The sequence below is a fragment of the Protopterus annectens genome, chromosome 3.part1 (genome assembly GCF_019279795.1).
Source record: "Protopterus annectens isolate FY-2018-M chromosome 3.part1, PAN1.0, whole genome shotgun sequence".
Lineage (NCBI taxonomy): Eukaryota > Metazoa > Chordata > Ceratodontiformes > Protopteridae > Protopterus > Protopterus annectens.
In genome coordinates, this window is record NC_056732.1 from 1197218526 (window position 1) to 1197245240 (window position 26715).

Below are 26715 nucleotides of genomic sequence, written 5' to 3' on the forward strand. Positions count from 1 at the left end.
CTGATCTTAATCCGGACCGGTCATCTCCCATCTTATTTTCTGAGTATTCATTTATCAATCACCCTTTTCAGAACTTTCATGTGGTGTGGCAGGAGTTTGAGTATGATATTTCTATACTGCCCACAATTGTGAATTTCCCCCTTGTTCTTATACACTGGCACTAGAATGCTTCATTTCCAGTCATCTGGATATGCTTTCTCTCTGCACAGCTATGACTATCACTGCGGAGATTTTTCTCCCCTAACTCACCCAGTATCTTGATCATATCTGCCATAATCTCAACTGACCCTGCTGCTTTTCTTGAGTTCATTTTCCTTACTGTTCTTACTTCTTCTAGGATCATTGTAAACTCTGTCTGGAGTAGTAGAGCTTCTGTAGAGCTTTCTTTATTTAAAAAAAATAGCATCAGAAGCTACCCCCTTCCCCATACCCATCCTAATAAACTGATCTATAAAAGAACAGTATATTTCTAAGTTGTGGAAAGTCTCTTGCATCATACCTCTGCATAAGGGTGGAACATCCACAGATTTCACTAACTACTGTCCAATAGCTATACATTCCCCTTTAGCTAAAATCCTTGAAAAATGCATCCACTCACAACTACTTGAGTACCTAACAAAAAATATCGAGTACCTAACAAAAAATAATCTCCTAGCCTCTTCTCAGCATGGGTTTAGACCCAAACACAGCACCACTACCACACTTGTCAGCTTTACCAATTCAATCAATCAAATCCAAAGTTCTGGACAATTTGCATGCTGCTTTCAACACCGTCTCACAACCTGCTTAATGAGCTAGGCTCCTTAAACCTTTCTTTCATGGCCTTTCACTGGTTTACAAACTATCTATCTGACAGACAAAAAACAGTAAAATGACAAAATGAACTCTCCTCTCTTCTACCCATCTCTATCATTGTTCCCCAAGGATCCATACTTCATCCTCTACTATTTATCTTTTTCACAAATAAGCTCCAGTTGGCTTACAATCATGCAAACATGGTCCAATATGCAGATGGCTCATCACTTATATGCTCTGCATGCTATTTCCCTGAACTCCTTCAAACTACTCAAAAAGCCTTCCTTGAAACTGAAAAATTCTTTTCTGACTGCCACCTTAACTTGAACCCCAATAAAACTAAACTCATGCTCTTCACCAACAAAAAATCTCACTGTCTACATCCTACCTTCATCATTCACACCACCCAAAACAATAAAATTAAACCTGTCGAACACACTAAACTCCTTGGTGTTACTATCAATAACAATCACAGATTTGATAAAAATATTGCTACTACCATCAAAAAGGTACACATTAAACTAGGGTCACTCTATAGGGCCAAACCTTTCTTCACTAATGCCACCAAAAAATTCATAGCCAACACACACTTACTCTCTTCCCTGCTGTATGTCTCACTCATTGGAAAACAGACCTAAATAGGATGAAATCTTGCTATAACAAAATAGCAAAATTTGCCACTGTCCTCCCCTACAGATCACACTATTGTAATGCATTATACCAACTAAAATGGCTGCAACTTACTAACATTCAACCAACTAAACTTCACACATAAGTGATGATTCATCACTATAACACCAAAAGATCCCTATAAACAACCAACAAACTACTTCTGGAAGTAATTAAATTCAGCAATTACCATGGTGACTCCTTCATATCAAAAAGATATCCACAATCTGGAATTCCATTCCCCAAACATTCTTCATCACTAACAATGTATTAAAGTTTAAAACACTTCTGAAAGAACACCTTACAAATAAATGGTTGTGCTTTTGCACCAACCGTGGATGAGCAATCCCTTCTCTACTACCCCTTTTTTCACCCTGTTTCTCAAACATTCTAATTCCTTCTCCAAAGTGTACCCTTCTTGCTTTCTCTTTTTTTTTTGCACTCACTGAAACCTACTTTTCCCCCTCCCCTCTCATCCTGTCCATTTTCAAACTACTTCTAAATTTTTGCTTCATTTCTTCTTTAATTCTTCTGTCAATTACCAAACTGCTCTGGCAATTACTCTAGGCTCCCTATTTCCCATCGTTGCTTCCACAGGATTACTCTCACCCACTTTTTTCAATTTGCTACCTCTGACCTATTATTATTTCTCCTCTGCTGTACCTCTCTAAGCTCACGTCATGTACTTTGTCTCAGTCTTACAATCTTTCTTTTCCATCAGCACAATTTCCATGTCACATCTATTGTCAGTGCTACTACTTCTGTTAACTAACATTTACCTTTATTTACCACTTCCTAGACCCTAATCTGTTGGCTTATGTTTTTCACTACAAAGCTAGTCCTGAATTATTTTACCTACTTATCTGAAAATCTTATCTATAATTATTCAATATAGTAACTCTTGCAATTATCTGCTACTTTGATGTGTTTCAAATGCAATTATACACCTGTTATATTTTTTTCACTGCTGCCTTTTTGTTTTTCTTCTTTTCCCTTACTTTGTAAGAGTATGTATTCAAACACTTTGTATATATTATTGTACTCTATTACTAGTAAGTTTGTTATGCTAAGGTTGCGTGTACCCATTCTATACTGTTTCAGTTTTGACATTTTTATTGTTTGTCATGTTAATTGTTGGAGCTTTTCTCCCTGGACCTCCACTGAAAAGGTACTAATTATTCTCAGCCCAGTGGATAATCCTGGTAAACAAATGTAAAATAAATAAATATAAAAAAGAAGCTCCTGGAAATATTCATACCATCTGCCTTTAACGTCCTGTATGCTCATGAGCAAGTTGTTGCTGCTGTGCTTTAGTAAGGGTGTCTATCTTCTTTAGCTTTCTGTCTTTGCCTTCTAATCTGATATAGTTTCCTTGTGCTATCTGCTGAGATACTTTCCAGAAACTAGTAGAGTGACCATAATGCCATTTTCTTTTCTATATCAACTGCTTTGTTAGCATCTTTGTAAGCTAATCAGTCAGTATTCTGTGTTAGCCTGATCCATATTCTCTATCATACATTTTTTCTGCACTCCTTCTTTCTTTCTTTTATTGACTTCCTGGCCCTTTGTATTCCAGCACCAGCTTTACTTATGTACCTTATTTCAGTAACCTAGCTTGGCCACATATCTGTTCTATACTCCTCACACATGCTTTTTTGAGGCACTGGCATTCTTCTTTAAATCCACTTATTTTCTCTCTTCTTCCTGAAGTGCTAGAGCACTAAGTATTTCCTTAAACTCTTGTCAATATTCACAAGTCAATGTCCAGGTCTTCAGCCTAGTGTCTGTTGGTAAAAAAGAAAAAAATGACCACCGCCAAAAGTACAAGCGAGACAGTATTTAATAAAACTAAGTGCTTTCACCCAACTTTGCACTGGGCTTCATCAGAGTAAAACAATGTTCTGTAATAGCCCATTTAAATACCATTTAGCCATATGACCAACTCAATTAAAAAATATTTGAGACTTGTTCATCCACATAAATAACATTACAAAAATATATAAATCCTATGTTAACAATTCAAAACATTAAATACATTGACCAAAACCCAAAACTTCTTATTTCTATACTTGTTATTTAAACTGGAGAGCTTAATAAAACATATATCCTACCTACTTATAACATAGTATATTATAGTATATTATATGTATACTACTATGCATACTATATTAAGGAATTTGGCCTTGTGTGTTTAGGGAGGAGGGCTATTTGCATTTACATTTAGATTGGGTCTGCAACAATAGGTAGAAATATTTGATGGGACTGCTGCAAAGTCAAACTCTGCCTTGATGGGACTGCTGCATATCCGCAAGTCAAGCTCCACTCGAGTAACCCGCACTCGTGACCTCAACCTGGTCTGTGACATCAACAGGACTTGTTGGCAGGGCAGATTTGTGTCCCAGAGGCTCACTCTTCTGTGGAATAAACTCCCACTCCACGTCAAGCAGAGTACCTCATTATCCCTTTTCAAGCACAACCTGGATAAGTGGATGGGAAACAGAAAATACATCCCTGAGATTCCACCTGTGTCTCTGCTGGACAGGGACTTTGTGTGCTGACTTGTCTAAACAAGGGCTAAACTCTTAGCTAGGCTTATAAGGGCCTCAGGGCTAGTAGTCTAGTATCTTCTTATGATCCTATGATCCTATGATAATGGCTGGGATATTACAAAGTAACTCCTGGAGTTGCACCAAAGTCCCTTATGGACAGAGGCAGTCAGTAAAAGTTGTCAAAACCCTGCTTGCTGACTCTTGTTATCCTTCCTCTAGGGATAGAAAATTGGGTAAAATCTAGGTAAAACTAGCAAGGCTTGTAAGGTCTCTTGATTTGTTAGCATAGTAATCTCATATGATCCTATAAACCCATGTGCTTTCTGCACCATTTCTACTTCAGATGTTAATAGTACATACACCAATGCTGGGTCATGCTGCTTACTTCCACATCTGCTATCTGCACAATTTCTGATGTCATTGGTATGCGCACCGATGTTAGGTCACACCTGCTTACATGTGCAGACATGAGCTGTCTGCACTATTTCTACTTCAGATGTTAATGGTATGCACACCATTGTTGGGTCATGCCTGCTTATTTCTACATGAGCCTTCTGCACCATTTCTGCTTCAGATGTTAGTGGTATGCACACCAATTTTGGGTCACAACTGCTTACTTCCACATGTGCTGTCGGCACTATTAATACTTTGTTAACAGTATGTACACCAATTGTGGATCATGTCTGATTATTTTCATATGTGCTATGTGCACCATTTCTACTTCAGATGTTAATAGTATGCACACCAATGTTGCATCACACCTGCTTACTTCCATATGTATTGCCTGTACCATAAGCTACTTTTTTCCCCTAAAGTGCCACGAGCACTAGCCTCATAAAAAGCGAGTGTTAGTGACACTAGCTGCAGAAAAAGTCAGACATTCTTACAAAATACAGCCATTTCAGAACCAAATGTCTTTTTTTCTCATGTGTATATTGTTATCACAGGTCATTGATCAAGGTTAGTCCTGCAAATTTTAGTATTCATGAGAAGGATCTTAGACTTCAGTAGATGATTGAAAATCACTGCAAAAAAATAGGTTGCATGTATTTAATGTATGCACATCACTTTTATAATTTTATAGCTAAGTAACTTTTTTCTTGCATGACTGAATCATATTATTTTTGCTTTATATAGCATTTAGCATACTTTTTTAGTGACAGGTGCTTTGATTTAAGGTGACGGAGATGTTGTTTAAATTACAGGTTTGCCTACTAAATGGCATATAATCTCATTATGATGACATTGATAAACAACCACATAGTATGTTTTAGGACATGGCTTATATTGCCCTACATTGTCATTTTATGAAAGCAAGCATTCTGTTTTCTAGGTAGAACCAAAGTGGAATTTGTCTGCTGCAGTCATTTACTGCTGAACAAAAGGTACAGAGACAGGCCAAAGAGTCCCTGCACTTTTATCTGACTGACAATCATCTTCACCGAGGGAAAGAAATTAGCACAGAAAGCATGCTGTGGAGAGTCTTGTTAGCTTCAAAACTGTTGACATGACACAGATGTGTCACCAGATTCAAGGTGTGAATAAAATAACAGATGTCTACCTGATTCTCATCAACAAGTGCACTGACTATATTTTCTTTGTGCTCTATAAATGAAGAGCTGAACACACAAAGCCAATCCATCTGTCCAAGGCAGCAGTCCATCTTGAAAAAATGCCTTCTTATAAAGTAACTGTGATCTATGCCATTGTTAACTGCATAGAAAAATGTTCTTAAGAAACCAAAGAATGAAAAAAATGACCTGTGAGAGAGAGAAAGCAGGTGGAATAAAGTAGAACAAGTTAGCGTTTGCATAAATCAGATGTTAAAGCAGCGGGAGTTACATATCACTTTGTCAGAAGATCTGGAGGAAGATGATAAAGAAATGCAACATTCCTGTACTTTTACGTAAAAAATGCAAATAAAAAAATTTATTTTGCATTTCAACTGCCTAATGTTTGTAATATAACATCAGTTTTCTTCAACATTTAATATTAATAATAATACTTGTGCAGTAACCCTTTCAAATCTCCAAATAATCATTTCACAAATTGAATGTATTTGATGTATTCTGTTATGGCTGTATTTGCTGCTGAAGCTATCTCTGAACTGAAACCAGACTGAGTATTACAGACTCAGGTTAGTGCTCAGGTTTCAGAGACTGTGTAAGTGCTTGGATGTGCAGAAAAGGTTTCCCATGTTTTGAAGAAGCTGAAAATATTAGTACTGTGAGATATTATGACATATATCTATAGACAGAGAGAGAGAGAGAGAGGTTTTCATCCTCCCAGTCCAATAACCTTTGTAGCATATATAGCACATAACATAAACCTAGTATACAAAGTAGCACACACTGGCACTTTAAATTCAGTGCATAATGCATCTACTAAATCTACTAATGTTCATGAATGTTAGTTTGATCCAGAATTTTTAGAGCATGAAAGACGGAGACTGAGGCTGCAATGCACTTGGACAAAACTGCATCTTTTAGTCAAACTGTTGAACTGGAAACTAATTGAAACTATTATTTAGTGCACTAAACAGAACATTCATGTAAGAAGAACAATTTCTTGTCCAATGATATTTCTGCAATATCTATATTTAGTTATCTATTTAATTAATTATTTTTAAGTAAGTAGACTGATCCATGTACCATTTTCAGAAATTACCTAATTTAAAAAGGCAGCAACGACTTACATAAAATTTACATGAAAGATTGCATATAATAGTGCAACACAAAGGGTAATACTGATATGAAACATTAACATGAAAAACAAACAGTTATGGCACTTTGTAGTATGTAAACTTTGTTTTGAGACAGTCTGGTCAATTGTATATTGTACATTGTAATTTAACTCTGTCTTCAGTTTCTCTTGGAGCTTTTCTTCTTGGGTCTCTGCTGAAAAAGCGCTAATTTGCCCAGTCAGATTAACCCGGTCAACAAATGTTAAATAAATAAAAATAAAAATAAATAAATAAAGTACAGCTCAAGTCAGAAAGCACTCAGTGTAGCCAGAGTCATAATAACTGTAGTAGTTTCTGCCCCTAATCCATACCTTGCAATGACAATGATGTCTTTGTATATGGATGGGCTATGCAGTCTAGTCTGATTAGTGATCCCGAAGACTTTTTCAGGCTGTAAATGTGAGGCTGCAATACAGTACTTTGCTGATAATGTTTACTGGATTAGGTATGAGGCCATCACTAAGTTTCCTTTACAGCTTGCAAGAACTGCACTGACAGTTGCTCAGCTGTTTTGGAATCAGTTTCTGTACATCAGCAAGAAAGTGTGCATGGATGTGATTTTTTATTTGCATTCTGATCATGGGGTTATCAGGCTGGTAATGCTGTGCCTGCAATCTTTGGCCCTCATTTATATAGTATATTGCCTCATTTTCTATGCTACCCAGTACATTCTAACGTCATTAAAGGAAGCGATTATGATGCACACACGTTAAAAGTCATAGTTATATCCACAAAAGCTGGAGACAGTTGCAACGTCAAACATTCCACTGTTATAGAGAAAGATGCAAGTCCAGCTAAAGTCATATGTATCTTCACATGGTCACTTAAATTCAGTATAGACTTAGATTTTGGTAGAATTTAATTTCTCTTTACCATTACTATCAGTTATGCAGAAAATCTGTTTAATTTTTCCACTCATTTTATTTTTATTTAAAGAACAGCACGATCAATCAATAGGCCATAGTTATTTACATGATAGTTATTTGCAGTGTTTCCAGTTCTTTAGTTGTCAAAATCTGCTGTTCATCCATACATTGATTTTAAGTAACAATTTTGTTTTCTTGATTTTGTGTTGTTTAACAGTTGTTAGTGCATGGTTTTGGTGAACTGACTATGTTCTCTGCATAGTTGCCTGATGCATGCATCATTCAGTGCATCAGAAATGTTTTTGTGTCATTTACATATCAATCTTAGCAAGTCAAGCTGCAAGTAAACATCATCAGGTGACATGTGTCGGTAGAAGAGCCAAAATGTTTTTAGCCAGGATGTCAGCTATGTCAGAAAGACACACTTATGACTACATCTTCTGGAGCTACCTTTTAAATAAAATGACCATGTGTAAGAAATGTACCCTTTAAACACTGCCTTTAGGGTTTTTAAAGCACTACCACAGTTAAAAACAGATGAGTGAGAGTGAAATGTCATATAGTTATAGAGAATTTAGCATAAATGACCTACAGACAATATCACAGTTCAAAATTATATTTTTCTGCCAGAGATTTCTACTTAAGTATAATAAAATTAACTCACATTTGGAGTGTGGTCACTTTTGGGTTCTCTGTGAATGTTGTGAAATCTCTTGCCTGCTAGATGTTGTAGGAATACATTAACCTGAAAAAGACCGACATTTTGTTTGGGTTTATTGTAACATGCAAGGCATACTGGATATTTTTGATTCACATTACTAATATGCAAAGTGCTTTATTGCCATACAGACCAAGCTGATTAATACAAGAAACCTTTGTCTCTTGATGTGTTCACCTATATTGTGTTGCTAAGGAAGCACTTGAGCAATCAGCAGCAGCTGCCATGTAGTCACTCATTGGGCTGTAATTATACTACAGGTGCAGAAAAAACACTGCTTAGGTCCACTGCTCTTCACAAACTCAGTCTCAAGTCAGCTAGAGAAATAAAGAGGCTTCTATAAGTGGTCTCATACATGTGTTAGCTACTTGTCTATTGCTAAAGATTTTCTGGAGAAGGTTATGGATGAACAGGAAATACTGGCTGTTGAAGTGCAGTGAATTACAACAACCTCCACCACCTTTTCTTTATATTAATTCTATTTTAGGAGAGGTGGTAGTACCTTTAAACTAGTTTGTTCAGGTTAACATGTATGTCCTTCCTACTCTCAAAGTATTCATTTGTAAAATGTCTCTTCTCAAATAGGCTGGTTAGATCTATTAAGACATTTTTTAGTATTGAGTCCACATGAGCTAAGTACCACAATTCACAGAATATGTAGAATTTGCAGTGCTGACTGTCAGTCTTGTTTGAAGTCTGTGTAAAAGAGTCGTGTGTTAGTGCGACTGCATACATGAGTTAAAGTTGTTGATGCTCTTGTCCTGCCTGTTAGTGTTGATATGTATTTATATACATTTTAAGATTGATTTCTTTGTTTTGTTGTTGGTGGTTGATTTCTCTTGATTAGCACTGCTTTCAAGGCATGTAAGAAACAATGTTATTGTCACATAATGCACATTACTGAATATATGAAATAAATGATAGATGATCCCCGGGATTCATGAAGCTCGGCGCAAGGATGGCGGTAGGCTTGCGCCGACAGTGTGGCATGAAGATGGCACAGTAGTGCCAAATGCATATTAATGAAGGTGTGCTGCCGCCACAGCCACGTGCAAAGGAAAGGAGCGCGAGTGCATAGGGCATGTCAAAGTGCCGCACGGAGGCATGGAAATGGCAGCTGTCAATGTGCAACCTAAAATGCTTGCATATAACAAGTTGCAAGATAGTAATCACATCTGTCAGTGTCCGTGGATACTGAAATGTATGCAAAGCATGCAAGAAAGTTCCTGCGAACATAAAGTGAAGAAGCAAACACAAATGCACGGTAGGGAATAACGGGTCCCTATCCCGCGAACAAATGACATGGAAGACCATGTGGCCGTAGTCCAATGCAGTGTAGATAGCTATACCAAGTGGAAGTGAAATGGATCATATGTTAGCGAGCCGCCAGTAGGTACGTCCAGCCCAATGGTGAGGGTCACCAGCTGACCCATAATGTGAGGGAGGGTACACAGCTGGGCAGATGTGTCCATAACAAAATACACAATAAATGTAGATATCTAGCAACTGTATGTCCAAATCATATCCCACAAGGCATGTAATAGTCACATACAAAAGGTATGTCCATATTTCACATACCAAATGTGATAGGAAATAGAATAAGCATGTAAATAAAACAGAAGGAGAATATAAACAGCTACAACAATAAGGAAACATGTAGGCTGAAAGGAACAGTATTATCCATACTGTCGACTGTGGGGACGTGTTGTCCAGTACAGTCGGATATGTGTATGGAATATATCCCATCCTGGACATAGGAAAAGGTGGCATCCTACCAATGAGTAGAACAGGCTGCCAAAATCTGGAAATCAGCGGTACAAGCCGAACTTGTCAGGATGTGTCACAGTTGAACGGGTAGTACCCGGGTATACCAACCATGTAATGAAAGTTAAGTATGGGCGTGTACCTATGTGCGTGAGGTATAGCATGTGGAAAGCAAACATGGCAGGGTAGTCCACACAACCATACAGGTACCTGACACATGTAGGGTATTCAATGTGTTACTCTGGCCGTGTCATGGGCCAACAACCAAAGCAGTGATGTATGGGGTGTGAGGAATCTGTGTGTGTGGGGGGATGGGTAATGGTACAATCCTCCAAAGCGATACTGTGTCGTATGCAGAATAGGTGAACCGGAGGTGTATGAGGGAGCAGCGGGTGAAGCTGAAAGAAACACAAACACATGTATAAACAGCTGCAATACAACCAGACAGGCCATACTGTAGAACACAATCCCACAAACATATGAATATTGAAATGTGCGATACAAATGTATAGACATGTCACCGGCACATACCCACAGATTGGTCCTGATGGAACTGGCCATAACAAATGCAACACACCTGGATGCATAATGGACTACCCAGCATCCCCTCCACATCACACAACCTGCTCCCATACCTGAACGTCCACCAAATCCAGCCATACTTGGCCTACTGGTTTGGTGCAGCCACAGCTACACATAGTGACCACTACGCATATGTAGTAGGTAGTGTCACCCTAGGCAGTTGCAGGATTGCACACTATGTATCCCTTGAATGTAAAACCCCCAGCACATTTTTGTAACGCCAGAAAAATGTTCATTATTTCTCTTGTTGTGGATCGTTCCAATTTTTGGATATCCCTCATGGGATACATAACCTGTGTAAACATTAGAATGGAAGACATGAAGTCCAGTCCTGTAGATATCTAGACACAAGTTGGAATGTGCATTAGAGGTGCACGACACTGTCCAGTCCTAAATGGTCATGCATAACCTATTACCCAGGATCAAACACCTGCCTGTGATGCACGTGTCCTGACACGAATAAGCGGGAGAATATATTGCACACATTTGCATAGTGGCACATGGTATAAGGGTGATGAAGGCACTGACATAAACAGGATACCCCTGATCTACTGTGTGAGGGACAATTAATGTGTGTGTAGGTGTGACCTGACCAACAATGGTACAATGCCAAATGTCTTGTGACCGTAGGGAATAACTATGCACCATACTGCATGTAACAGTTGCCTAAAGCGGTCATGTCAGGATAGAATAAACGTAATTCATACAAGAAACAGGCAAACAACAAAAGTGCCAAAGGTATAAGGCTTACAGCTAGGAAACAAATGACTGTTCTAAACCTGCAGTGACCGTGGCTATGTGTTGGCCCAAACAATCTGGTGTCCGCAGTAGGGTTGTCATCTGTCCCGCTTTGCGAGGGATAGTCCATCGTTGGACAGTTGTGTCCTGACAAAAGACATTTCAAATGGCAAATGTCCTGGGATTGTAGGACATAATTATGTCCCATATGTTATGTAATAGTAGCAGAAAATAATTATTGCAGTATCTACAATACCTAAATGTTACAAGAAACAGAATAAGCAAATAAACTGCTACAACAATAGGCTTTTATGTAGGCAAATAAGTAAAGTTCTGTCCGTTGTACTGACCATGGGTATGTGTCGGCTTATGAAACCTGGTGTGTTCCGAAAATGTCCCATCTTGGCCATGTGAAAAGATGCCAACCCTAGTCACTGGAATACAGAACAACCCGTACATATGACAATGTCGACGATACCAATGGTCAGAGCATTCGCACAATAACTGGCCAGACCCTTAAAAACTCACAAAGCCAGTGCCCTTTGGGGGAAAGGTGTTGAATGAGAATGACTACTTACAACAATGAAGAGTACTAGATGCATTTAACTGCAGACAATTAGTAGTATTACGAATCTGTCAACATGTTCCAAGTTAATAGTACTAATATGGTAGAAGTGTCCGTGATTGTCCCTGAGTTGTCATAGCCTTGTCCCTGTCACTGTAGACATGAGTCCCCAAGTATCAGAGAGGTCCGTACACAGAAGTACACCAACCAACTGTCCCAGCTGTTGACTAGACTATTGCATACCTGTAGTGATTTCATAACAGATGTCCAGAATAATATTCATTGTATGTATAAATGAATGAAATAGTCAAATGGTAAGGGAAACCACTCCCCCCCCTAAATTATGTCGCGCCAACCCAATAATGTGGTCAGAGGTGCCCAAACACCTGCGTCTGTAAACACAGGTAGAATGTTAAACTTTGGACTAACTCTGTCCATGTGCTATGTCTGATCTTTGAACAGCGCCAGGGCAGTGCTAGTCACCAGTTGGCCGAGCCTAAACAAGGACCAGCACATGAAAACCCTGACAATTAAACACATGTATGTGCGAGGACTATAAGCGTAGGAGTTATGAATATCCTTGGAGTGAGTAGACTCGCAGCACGGGTCCAGAGCAGTAGGAAACAGGGAATGTCCTAATTGTAGTACTGTGGTTTTCCCAGCAGGAGAATGGATGCCTGCTGTGTAAGGGAAGCGGTGAGGCATATGTCAGAGTAGCTATGAACCATGGGTATACATATAAATGAGCCAGAACACCAATAGTGTAGTGGTTACAGCATCCACCCAACGTAAAGGCATTCCCAGTGCAAGTACGACTATAGCACATATTAATTGTGTAATGAATGCCTCTGTGCTGTAAAGCCAACATTTATACATGTAAAGGTGACCGCGTTCACATGGGTCCGTTAACCGGATTCCATCAAAGTGGTACTGTCATAAGGAATAAGGCACATGTAATCCTAAAGACGTGCCTGTAAACATATGTAACTCAGAATAAGTAGATGCAAGTGGGCCTGCGCGGGTGTACGCAGCTATTAGCATAGCAAATGTATGTTGTCTTCTACAGCTGTAACTTTCATATATATATATATATATATATATATATATATAGTTAGATAGATGTGTGTATAGAGAAATATCCACAGACATAACATAAATATGCAATAATATAGCTACATATCTATCTATATATATATATATATATATATATATATATATATATATATATATATATATATATATATATATATATATATATATATATGTTAGGAACGCTGAAAGACGAAAGCAAACCTAAGGGTTGTGAAGGGAATCCAGAGCAAGTTAGGAATTATGAAGTGCTCGCAGCGTATGTCACATAAAGCTGCACAAGTGTGGGTAGAGCACCACTCTCCACACCAGAGGCAGGGCTATACCAGTGGCCATAACATCGTTGAAGTGCTACATCAACATTGTAAACAGACGGAATGTAGGACATGTTGCGACCACCTACACTTGTAACCTGCAAATCGTTTGTAATCCATAACACAAGGAAAGGCACGTATGTGCAAATATGAATGGATGGTGAGCCTGTGAATACACAAGGTGGTACAAAATGTGTGTAGGGCCCCAACGCTCATGAGAGGGCAATGTGTAAAGGTGTGTCATGGCTGCGATATCAGGTGTATAATGTCTGTTATGCAGGGAAACTCAACACAGGTGTGCAGGAGAAACCATGGATATGCGAGTATGGACACAGGAGTGATAGGGTATGTTGCGCTGGGTGCAATGGGGCAGCCCATGGAGGTCAGCTAGTACGTAGTTGCGATTCCCAGATAGAGTGTCATTTGTATGGAGACATGCGTGAATGGGCGTATCATTGTCAGACGTTGTGCATCAGGTCTGGCAGCCCGGCACGTAAAACCTATATGCCAACCATGAGCGGAACGGAGTTTTGCTGTGACAACCACAAACCGGGAAAAGCAGAAATACACACCTACATGAAGACAACAATTTGTCGATGTACAGTCACAGTAACACAAACACACATCCTATCAACAGTAATAATTTGAATGTGTACAGTAACAAACACAGTAGCAGGAATAATAGGCTGTACAAGGAATAGGTGGAATGACACTATCACAACCCAGTTAGCAGCGGCACCCCAGACATGAAAAACTTGCAACATCTGTCCGCTGCATAACATGCAATATACTGAGCACAAGTTCACTGGAGTGAAGTGTCGGTGTCAGAATGACTAAGGCAATAGTATGCTGTTGAAGCAGGGATAAAACCAATACACATGTGTAAGTGTCCATGTCCAGGAAATGTATAGGTTAACGGATACACAGATGTATATATAGATAAAAACGTATATATACACATAGCTATAATAATTTACATACACAATATGGATATATATATATATATATATATATATATATATATATACACACACACACAAACACACACACAAGGATATACTACGGATATATATATATATATATATATATATATACACAAACAACAGGTAGTGATATATACACATACACACAAAACAAACTATATGTCAGTGTAGATATACACATTCACATAAATAGGTTACTTCACAGCAATTAGGGGTAACATATTTACAGCCCGGGCATTTGTGACTGGGAGGTCCAATAAAGAAATGTTGTACCCCCCACATCGCCCAGCTAGGCCGGACAGACATACAGACAGGCAATACAGATCAATACACTGCCGCTGTCCAAAACACCGGTAGGAAAGGACCAGTGGGAGAGTTCTGCAAGGTCTACACTTTAAACATGGATAACGGTGTCCCTTGCGGGACCCCAAAAATTCAGGTATGAAAGAATCTACCGACACTAATACGAGCAGGATGTAGGTGTACATGGAACAGTAGGTTGTGCAAGTGTGATAATACATGGGTTGACAAAACGTACGACATGTGTCCCAAGATGGGGAGAGTGGGCAATGTGTAGGGGTGTGCTCATACCCCAGCTGCGCTCGCAGTAAGTATTTGTCATGACTGCTGTAGAGGGGTGCCAGGTAGGTGGACCATGGGTATGCATTAATGGGCTTAAGTGTGCAGGTGCTGGTTGGCAGAGATGTAGTAGGCCCGCCCAGTGGAAGTCATTAATATTCCCATGTGGGCATAGCATACGCCTACACCTCCCAAACCTGAAGAGCACATCTACCGGATAGTTTGTAAACCATCGGGACATAGAGACCTACACAGTGCCGTGTACCCGATTAGCATGGACGTCCATAGTTATGTATCTGAATGTAACAAAGTCCAAATAAACACTGCCAGAACTACTGATATTAGGTGAACAGGTGGCGGAATACAGGTAATGACAGATGACAACATGTATGAGTCATAAGCAGCATGTACCTCGACAAACGTGAATGAATACATATGTTCTGTGACTGTGAATGTGTCTGGTTAATAGAACCAATCATCTAAATGTGTCCCGCAGGGTGTTATGCATTGTTCCTGATACGGTGTTCAGTCACACCCATTGGTATGTGAGTTCTGCTACTGACGGAAAGTGCATAAGTTGCTGACCACCTCAGGTAGATGATAGCATAATAGAAGAGGTTAAACACCCATACGCCTGCGAGGGACACACCCGTCTGGGCAGTTGTGTCTTGCAAAATGACAGTTATGGCACATGGCCTGTGCATACCTCTCAACTGTCCCTGATTTTCACGGACGTCCCTGATTTTGACTCAGATTTTAACTCTGTCCCTCTTAATCCCTCCTAAAACTAGTGACTTTTGGAGGAAAGGTGGTGAATTACACTTAATGAATAATGACAATAATTAAGAGTTATAAACATCTTTTACTTCAGAAAATGTGTATTAATTCATATGCTCTGATTCTGTCAATGTTTCAAGTTAATAGCACTAATATTTTAAAAGTGTCCCTGATTGTCCCTGAATTTTTCCTGACTTGTCCCTGATTCTGTTGAGATTTGTCCCCAATTGGTTGAGAGGTCTGGGCCTGTGAGTTCGGGAATGGAGGCTATATAGTGTGTGTAGTGGTGTCAGACATCAATTTGTTGTATCAGTAACAGCTACATGTAATAGGAAACAGTATTATCAATTATAATGCTACATGAATAACCTTAACGTATGCAAACCGTGGAGGTTGTCCGTGTACTACTGGCTGTGGGTCAGACCTCTCAACCAATTGGGGACAAATTTCAACAGAATCACGGACAAGTCAAGAAAACACAAGGACAATCATGGACACATTTAAAATATTAGAGCTATTAACTGGAAACATTGACAGAATCAGAGCATATGAATTAATACACATTTTCTGAAGTAAAAGAAGTTTGTAACTCTTAATTATTGTCAGTATTCATTAAGTGTAATTCACCACCTTTCCTCCAAATGTCACTAGTTTTAGGAGGGATTAAGAGGGACAGAGTTAAAATTTGATTCAAAATCAGGGACGGCCCTGAAGATCAGGGACAGTTGAGAGGTATGCTGTGGGTATGTGTTGCCTCGACACATGTGATAGCTCTACATATAGGGTCTATAGGTCCGCCACCAGTCTGAACGGCCAAAGTGGAACCTGCTCTGTAGAACTGTCAGATGTACCAGGGCAGAACATACTTACAGCCATGCATAGTACTGAAATATACATATCGGAGCAAATCAAAGCGTAGTCTAGCAGCAGTATAGTTGCTTATGCTACTACATATGACATATCGACGTGTCAGGTATACAAGACCTGTAACAAGCAACCAGTACAGACACCTACAACATGAGAAGGTCCCCTAATCAGGACAGTTGCAATGGCTAGAGTATTGTCCATACCACTCAACTGTCCCTGAATGTCAGGTACGTCCCTGAGTTTGACTGAAAGTCTAACTGTGTCCTTCTTAATCCCTCCTAAATGTAGTGGCTGTTGAAGGAAAGGTGGTGAATTACACTTACTGACTAATGACAATAAGTAAGAGTTATAAACAACTGTTACTTCAGAATATGTGTATTATGTCATATGCTCTGATTCTGTCAATGTGTCAAGTTAATAGCACTACTTTTGTAAAAGTGTCCCTGTTTTTCATGACCTGTCCCTGATTCTGCAGAAATGTGTCCCCGATTGGTGGAGAGTTCTGGTATTGTCACATGTGATGTGTGATGAGGGACTGTCCCATGCAAAGTGGGAAAGGTGTCACTCCTACAGTCTCCCATCGTGCAATCTGAAAGGTGGTCAACGTGCAGTTGGTATGCGGTAGCATGACTCGGCAGACAGCTGCGTTAACAAACTCAAGTCACATGTCAGCATTGCAGAGTATCGGTTCCCATGTATCAGGCAGATGGGAGCAGATCGTATGAGGAACACGCATATAATATGATTACGTCACTGGACAGGCCGCCGAGTCCATACAGTCGAACGGCTGCCGTCGCAAAATGGTTACACATACCCGATACTGTAGTCATGTAGTCCGATGTAATATGCATCACAAGGGATCGCACACACCCAGCGTGAGTGACAAATGTAAGCAGAAATGTCGGAGAGCGAGCGGCTGTAAGCGTGTTTGTCTACCAGTATGCCAGTAGTGCCCTGTCAAAGAAATGTGGAGTGTAAACGTGTATAAGGTGCTGTGACCAGAGGTCAGCAGTGCTTAACACTGTGCAAACCCACGCACAACAGCTCCCACCTGCTGGACTGTGCCTTACCCGGTTTGTATCCAAAGGCGTCGGCCTGTCCGCAAACAAAGAACCGCCCTATACACGTGATGGTAGAAGTACCCTGCGCACATAGCTCATGTGAATTAACAATAGACCATGGCATATGTACAGACAATAGACCGCAAACACCATACAGTGCAGACATCCAACAGTATAGCAATGTACTGGCAGATATGTCCGGACCACTGGTGTGTGCATGCCTGGCCATCCTGTGTTTCAGTGTGTGAGCATGCCCAGTATGACTGTTACGCATGTTGTAGACTGACAATACCGTCATGTGTGTGAGCATGCAAAGTATGGTCAACTGTATTGCATGTGTCACATGTCCAGATAGTTAGTACCGTGTTGCTGACCCTCCGTTCTACACAGACAGGTGACATGCTGTGTCTGCAGGGTAGCTAATGGTCATGTGGCATTGACAGTTGCTACATGTCTGTATAGCATGGGGACATGCAACCACAGTCCTACACAGCACCGTGGGTGGTGCACATGACTCTCACATGTGTAGGTGTGACGGGGGCACAGCCAACAGTTGTACACATCTGCTGCTACTGTACTGGTCTGCCGGGTACTCCATGTCAGTCTGTGGACCTACCTAAATTGCTGGTTGGAGGGATACCAGGGTACGTCAGTTCCCAGCATTAATTAACAGCACAGTGGTGTTGGACGTCCTATTACACATCCTACATCAAACAGCCTGGCCTGCTGTCATCTGTGTGTGTCATAGGGGGTTGGGGTCAGTCATTGGGCATATCCACAGGCCATCGTATATCATTTGTCTGTATTGGTCCACATCTGTCCAGCTGCATGGAACGTGTGTGGGCTGTATGGACACACATGATGGTCAGCCCATAATCTGCAGTGGGTAGGACACCCTGTGTACTACAGGCTACCATTGTGACCCCTGTATGTGCTACAGAGGTCATGGTGCCACTATGGATGTGTACTGTCTGCTGCCCTAACATTTGGCCACCACAGTCACTTGTATGCTCACATACATACCAGAGCAATGGGTAAGTACACAATCTAATACAACTGCCACTTGTTAGGTCAATAGACATACCCTGGTTGTGTTACAGACTTGAGGATGGTGCTGGAGTGCTGCCTATGTCGGATGCACACAGTGCACCTCCCATACATGGCCGAGCACAGGTACTGTCATGTTTGGCATCCATTGTACTGTGTGTGGGTCAGAGAGGGGAAATCCGTGGGTACCTACTGTGTCAGTGCATATGCCTTGTGTTGCCTCTTTGCCAAGGGCTGGTCATACTGTGCACGGGCTGTTGCCGACTGTGCCCTACTCAGGTAGTTCCTTCACCAAGTCACACTGTGCCTGTACAGGCCTTGGCAGTGGTGTTGGGCTGTGTGGCCCTGCCCCATGCTGTTCCTGCTGCAACTGTTACTGCAGGATAACATTGTGTAGCATAGCAAATAACATAACAACATGTATGCATGTAGCTTGTGACTACTGCAGAGCCCCAACAGATGTGTCCGGATACCAGAACTGTGAACCGAGCATCCCAAACACATGCACATGTATATGTCTTGCCTGTGCATCCGCCTCAGTATGGTGTGAGTGTTCAGGTGTGTGTGCATTGCTGATGGGTGTTATAAGCCACTACACCAGTGTTTACCTAGCATTCCCCCACTAGGAGACTGTAGGGGATGTCCACATAGGCATTGGTGTGCTACAGCTGTGTCAGACGCCATATATCGGACACATCACAGCTTCCAGGGCAGACAGCACACACATTCAATCTCATGCCCTGGCCATCACATAGGGCCTAGCTGTTGGAGGGTATGCCCCTGCACTGACTGTAGGCCCTACCCTGCTCCCTGGGTGGTGCTACGTGTGCAGGCTATAGCACCCAGTACCCCAGGGTACTCATCCATGTGGTTGAACAGATTCATATTGCTGGTCCACTAATCACGTGTGTGGAGGACCTGTATGTGCTCACTAGCATGTGTTGACATGGCATCTGTGAACTGGTGCAATACTCTGGATGCAGATGCCTGTGAGATACCCATGATATCCCCAGTTGTGCTGTGTGAGGTACCTGTGGCTAGTACACCTAGGACAACACATCCCATGGTATCCACTGTGATGCATTCCCCTCAGCCTGTCTGATGTGTTAGGCACAGGTCAACAAGCTGCTGTAGGAGGTCTCTGTCCACCCCATAGTGCTCCAACATCCCCAGCCCATGTAGACCCTGGTAAGTCACCCTCGGTCTATAAAGTCTTATGTCACCCCAGTAAGGGTTGTTCGGCAGCATACACATCCGCACTGCCCCAGCCTCCTGCACATGTTGGTATATGTTGCCTGCTGCAGCCCGTGTCATTTGGTTGGACTGTGTCATGAAATGTCCCTGCAGGTATACACCGGTGGTGTAGTGTGGATGAAACATGTGTGTATGCTGCTTGCTCACATTAATGTACTGTTCATGTGCGGGCTGGCCATGTCATCAGCTGATTGTGCTGATCAACACCTGTTTGTGCAGCCTGGACACCCTGACTACCCCACCACTGCTGTCATCCCTCCCAACATCACCAGGCAGGTATAGACACACCCCTAGCTTAGGTTTGCTAAGGCAGGAGCAGTCCCGAGGCACAGTTCTGCAATGTACGTGCAGTATGCCTGACCCCCCTCCCATGCTGTCAACTATATGCGAGACCTGCACCTGGCTGACTACACACATACACTCCAGGGACCAGCAGCACACCCTGGTGATAAATGTGATACACCATAGTCAACCTCATCTGCATAGTATAGTCTTCTAATGAATAGTTATATGACCCATACCGAACCTCCAACATATTAACCACTGCTCAGTGTCGCTCAGATCCTCACACAACTGGCAACAGGTGCCTTACCATCACCATATTCGATGTCCCATGGTCTGCCCAGCAACAAAATAACCGGTGTCTACATGACTACAACCTGTGGCCCTGCACACCACAGACGATGTGCATTAACACCACGCCATGGCAGATATACATAGATCCCAGGTTATCATGTACAGATCATCCGGCACAAATAGTCAATAGTGCTGATGTCCCCAGACATATGTTCACATCTATGTCCACCTCTACATCTACATATATCACATATATTATTTGTAGACATATATACATGGACATATATATATGTATATATACATACACACATATACATGTACACACATATGTAGATATGGCATTGATATCACAACAGCGAACCACATGACAGCAATGCATTAGACAGGAATGGAAAGGAAACTACATGTGCCACCTGCATCATGTAGTGTTGTTAATATCAAGGCACGTGTGTTATGTTGTGTCACATGGGTCAGACCATAGCAAGGGTAAGAGTAGGGCTGCTGACAGTTACTCACCAGACCTATTGGTGACTTTATGTGTTGACAACCCAGTGTCTTGGCAGAATATGCGGGCTGTGGACATTAAATAGGTCAGCAACAAAACAAACTGGACACATCCTGCAGCTAGCCACCCACAGATACCAACACATACGGTATAACTGCCAAACACACACCTGCCATGCCCTGGAATCGAGCATCTACCTGTCTAGTCTACCACACTACAGCATTATGCAGTAACAGAATGCGCTACCGAGTTCCTGCATCACCGCACTCCCACAGGCATACTTCTAGGTGGATGACATCATCCGCAAAGGCAAAGATGCCGATAGGGAATGTATGTGGTGTGAGCCATCTAAAAGCATTACTCTGTCCCCAGGCAGCTGGAAACACACACACACACACACACACACACACACCTGGCAGGGCTGGGAGTCAAACATACACCTAACTACCTTATCACACTACAGCATTACGCAGTTACAGAACGAGCTACCGAGATTACTGAACACAGCACTCCCAGAGGCATACTTCTAGGTGGGTGACATCATCCGCAAAGGCAAAGATGCTGATAGGGAATGTATGTGGTGTGAGCCATCTAAAAGCATTACTCTGTCCCCAGGCAGCTGGAAACACACACACACACACACACACACACACACACACACACACTTGGCAGGGCTGGGAGTCGAACATACACCTAACTACCTTATCACACTACAGCATTACGCAGTTACAGAATGCGCTACCAAGATTACTGAACACAGCACTCCCAGAGGCATACTTCTAGGTGGATGACATCATCCGCAAAGGCAAGGATGCCGATAGGGAATGTATAGAGAGTGAGCAGTCTGAAAGCATATTACTGTCCCAAGGTAGACATAGACAAACACACGGCAGTGGTGTGATCGGGGCAACTAAATATCTACAGAGCACTACAACAACACTACATAGATACGGGATGCGCCACAGACAGTACACCCTTCAAGACAGTCAACCAGTGTGTTCAATGTAGGCATCCATCGTGATGTTGAAAATGGACATCTGTTGCCTGGATGACCACCATCGCTATACAGGATGTCAATGGCCATGCCCATACACAGAGGCACATCACCAACACAAGGTGTCACTGGGCATGGCCACACAATTAGTATCACACGTCCATTTGGAATGTAGTGTGTGTCCATCTACACAATGGTGTACTGGGCATGATCACATACTTAGCAGCTGCAAAGGACAGTCTTGCATGCACATGGATTCTAAACACGGAAGGGGCAGTTTGGAATGTACTGTGTGTCCATCTACACAACGGCATACTGGGCATGCTCACACACTTAGCAGTTGCAAAGGGCCATCTTGCATGCACACGGATTCTAAACACAGAAGGGCGCAGTTTGGAATGTACTGTGTGTCCATCTACACAATGGCGTACTGGGCATGCTCACACACTTAGCAGTTGCAAAGGGCCATCTTGCATGCACACGGATTCTAAACATGGAAGGGCACAGTATGGTGTTACTGTCCCCACGTACATGAATGCCACTCACATGTACTGACCAGTACACACTCAGGAGCCATCACAGATGTCTCAGGTGCAGATCACAGAGGTACACACTGCAGTCTACAATGTAGCCCTCAGACATCACCATGTCGTTGGACCAGCAATACACAGCCATACATTACCACAACACCGTGTGACTCATGACCAGTGGACTGTACATAGGTCTACAGCAACTGTGCAGACTACACATGTACCGACAGGGTTCCATCATGTGTTATGCATTGCAATGATACCACTGTAATAACCAGGTCGGCTCTACACATACCAGGGGCCCTGGGTCTTACACAGCTGTGACAGATGACTGTCGCTGTACACCAAAGAACACACATGTTTGGATATGACATACATGTAATCGCAGTGGATATGTGCATGGACCACACACACAACACATATGTACATAGCATAGCTTTTGCTGTCCTCCATGCAGACAAGTGGCTACAGCAATCACACGCACGCAAATGGAAGGTGGGTCCATGGCTGTTGAATGCTAACAGTACATGAGGTAGCAATGTTGACCGAGGACACATTCCCTCTGTACTAGTTACCCATGACACCCATCATATCATACAACAGTCCATGTGTTATGTATGTCATCACACATGTCCACCAATTGCAATGCATACAAACATGGCTACATGACAGGCATGTAGGACCAACACACATGTACAATTTGTAGTGTGCATGCAGCTACCATGCATGTGCAGTAGCTGATGTATGTAACTCATCTGTGCCTAACTACAACATGCAGTTGCAATGCAGCCCCATCATTGACACCTGTATATGGTGACATACTGACAGTACGGTAGGATGTACATCAGGTATGGATGGATGTGTGTACATAAAGTGGTGATCCACCTGTGCAGATGGATGTTTGCCGGGGACGGCTCACAGGTATGTCACATGCCATCCTACCATTACATGTGCAAACAGTACGCTATGTTACTGTTACTTGATGGTGAAGACATAAAACCTACACAGCGGTCAGGTGTTACTGACTGTATGTCACCTGACACCTGTAACACTTACATCCTCCCATGTGCATATAGCACCACAATTGCTGGACGTAGCGTTGGTACACATAATGCAGCCAATACTGCTGCATGTCTGTCAGATGTATCATCATATAGCAGGTGTATCATTCACAGTACTGCCATGTGTGTTTGCTTGTGTGACCATATATGCCACATATGGTGGGGATTACATCCCAATTGTTACACACCCCTGTACACTGTTGTAGAGATCTGTACATACTGCAGTGTGGAAAGCATGATGTAGGCAGGGTGGTGTGTGTATCACACACATCAGCTATCCGTATGTGTATGACATTTGTGGTCTCCACAGTGTGTGTGTGTGTGTGTGTGTGTGTGTGTGTGTGTGTGTGTGTGTGTATGTATGTATGGCTGTCTGGTGCATGGAGTGAGGGTGTATGCTACCATACAGAACACACAGGATCCCTAACCCCTCATGGTGATGCAGTCTACTACCCTGTTGATGCCATCGGTCTCAGCCATACTGGCTACCTGTACATGTTCTTTCTCTGTGTCGCGTCGTGTGGGTGCACAGTACTGTGAGGGTGATGACCACATAGGCAGGGGTCCTCACCTCAACACTATGGGGTGTGCATTATAGTGTTGTTGACCCCGTGAGTGTGGGCATGTTCCTGTAATGTGACAGGGTATTACTGCTACACAGTGAGGCCTCATGCTATCAGGTGGCCTCTAACGTTATCATCGGCCAGACCGCTGTGTACAACCCCTGCACCATGTCAACATACCTGTGATGTGACCTGGTATGGATGTCACGTCTCTAGCCACTGTAGCCTATTAAACTGCCCACATGCTTCTGGATCAGTATATGTGTGGACATCTGTGGTATGTTAGCCTTTCCAACAGTCAGGTTGAGGCTACGTATAGCATGCTGATATTGCCATACGTGCCTGTGAGTACTCCACAGTTACACATGGGAGACTGCAAACACTGCTACCTGTAGGCACATGCAAGTAGACCATAAGGAGGGAACCAGGGCATCATTACCAACATGCTGTTACTGTTGTTACCAAGACACATACTGTGAACATATAACAATGCATGCTAAACCTGTACTACATGGTATGTCTGGTGCATGTTAACAGTACACAACTAATGTAATATACACTTCTCACTATTCTTACACAACTAATGTAATATACACTTCTCTCACTATTCTTACACAACTAATGTAATATACACTTCTCTCACTATTCTGTTCACCCTGTGCATCAGACCATTTGAGCATGTCCCTGCACCGATGGTGTGGATGACAGGGATGTGGCACAGGCTTCATCATATGCACAGGGTGATAATGTTTGCCAGGGGCATAGGCTGCACCAATGGATGACATCATGTGTGTGGGTAAGGGCCGGTGATATGATTGGACATGTCTGTTCAGTATGCATGTGGGTGTTGTGGTGCCCTACAGATGTGTTTGCTGTGTGCGTGTATGTGTGCACACAGTTCTGCCTTTTGTGAGGCCTACACAGGGTATTATTGACAGCTCCAGATTGTACAGACCAGGTTGTACAGCTCACTGTGTCCGGCCATGGCCACGTGACCTGTGCCTGCCAGGGGTTGCACGGGCACTACCAGGCGGAGGTACAGATTGGCTACTGTCCAATGACACATGTCCACTGGAACCGTGTCCCCACTGGGAACATCCAGGGCCACATCCACATGGCCTGCTGTGTCCTGGTGTGGACAGCGCAGCACCAGCTGCACTGCTACTGCTACCAGCACTATGGGAGCGGGCATGTGAGGTGGCATGCTCACGCTGACCTGCACTAGGTGGTGTAGCTGGCCTACGTCCACGTGGCCTATGCCTCACTCCTACCAGATGTTCCAGCACAGACAGCTCACGCTTGCGGATTGCCATGCCACGGTCAAGGATTCCGACCATGTCACCCAATCGCCTGTCCAGAACATCAGCAATCTGCTGTTGAGCATTTGCCAATGCCTGGATGTTGTCATTTAGGGTACGGATAGCAGCCCTCTGCAGCCTCTGCCCTTCTCTGTTCTGCCATTCAGCACATGCCTGTGCCACCATTACAGTCTGGAACATGCGTCTGGTGATACCAGCTGCTGCGCTCTGTCCTGCAGGTGCATGTCTGCCAGAGGTCCTCCTACGAGCAGCACCAGCCACATGCCTGTGTGGCACATCTGCAGTCATTACACTGACACCATGGTGTGGAGACACACCTTCTGTAGCCACCACACATTCCTGTTCCATGCTAACAGACGCTGACTGTCCTTCCTCTATGGCCACTGGTGATGCGGTATGTGTTGGCAGCAGAACTGTGTGTGGGGAAGAGGGGGACATAGCTGGGATGGCAACCATTGGCACAGATTCAGCCCCTGACAACCCTGCCTGTACCTCATGCATATGTTCATCACTGCTAGTATCTGTGGGGACACTAACATCAGATGGACCGCAGGAGGGTAACACACCTACATCACCTGTGAATGCAAAGAAAGACTCTAAATTACAATAGACACACACACACACACACAGACACACACACACAGACACACACAGACACACCATGCATGTGATTTGACAGACGGCATGCAGCATGCCTGTGATACAGCAGACGGCATGCAGCTCAGACATTAATAGTGTTAGTTAGCATACCTCCCTGGGGTGCACACTACAGCAAGCAGGTGTCATATCAGTAGCCATGCAGTTCACACAATCATGGTAGTATGCATGCATCCCCGTGATACACCATGTGGACCAGAACAGGATAACAGTACACATGGCTGACGTGACCTTGACATGTAATCTGCTGACGTGTGCATTAACATGCATACATGTCTGACACAATGGTGTCCTGACACATGTACAGCGTCATAATGGGCATCACATTGCGGTGTTGTCTGTATGCCCTACAGATAGAATGCATGTTTAGCAAATGTGCATGAGCATGGAAGGGTAGTGTGAGCCATCTACATTGCTATACAGTGTGAAGTACAGACACTGTGCCATTGCATGGCATCATGAGGCATCTATATTGCTATACAGTGCATAATATGTACACATTGCATAGCCATAACTGCATGCATACCCATGACATAACTGTGGATTGTGA